Consider the following 934-nt stretch of genomic DNA (forward strand, 5'->3'; position numbering starts at 1 on the left):
TTCCTTCAATGTAAAAGATCTATCATCTCTAGTGAATATAATATTAACTTCGCCAATGACTTTGAGTGGTGATTGGCCATCTGCCTGCCGTGCTGACTGGGAACTTTTGGACATTACGATGCCGAATCTTTTAATGGTAGAATGGCTAATCAAGTTTCCTGTAGCACCACTATCTATGGTGATGTGTGCTACGTGGTGGGCATAGAATGCGTTGAGATAAGGTGATTGTCTTACTTGTACACGTAATGTTGTTGCCGGTTCCGAATGTAAAGGGCCAGTATTTTCTTCCTGAGGAAATTCAGAAGTATCGTCCACGACCTTCGTGATCTGTCTAGCTTTTGCCAAGAATTTACGATCTTGATCGGGTAAGAATCGACACTCACTTAAAAAGTGATTAAAGTATGGTCGCTTAGCTTGCTGACATATAGGACAAACCTTAGTTGCTCGGTTAGGTTTGGTTGTGGTTCGCCCATTACTGATTACCTCTAGAAAATAAAAACTGGTTACCTGTGCTTGTTCGCATAGTTCTGACATCCTCGCTGGTGTGGATCTCGAGAAGCAGAGATTCCAAAGCTTGGGAGATTTCAGGTTTTATGGAAGCAAGAGAACGTGTTCTCAATTCCGTGCCATAACGTTGTTTCACAAGTTTGGGCAGGTCGTGGTGGATGAGTCTCAAACAACTTAGTACCACCAGATTTTCCAATGTTGGCGAGGCTTCTTCATCTTCGGTAACGTCGACACCATGATGTGTGATATTTCCACCTTGTCGTAGTAAGTTATCTTCAACAAAAGCTGATACGCGTTGGTAAACATCTTCTGCCTTTTCATCAGATTCTAAATGGATATCGTTAAAGTCAATAAAGTGAGCTCCAGTAGATTGGAAGCCATAATGTAAGCGAATTAACTGCCATATGTATTCAATAGATGTAGAATT

This window comes from Lottia gigantea, assembly GCF_000327385.1.
Source record: "Lottia gigantea unplaced genomic scaffold LOTGIsca_202, whole genome shotgun sequence".
NCBI classification, from domain to species: domain Eukaryota; kingdom Metazoa; phylum Mollusca; class Gastropoda; family Lottiidae; genus Lottia; species Lottia gigantea.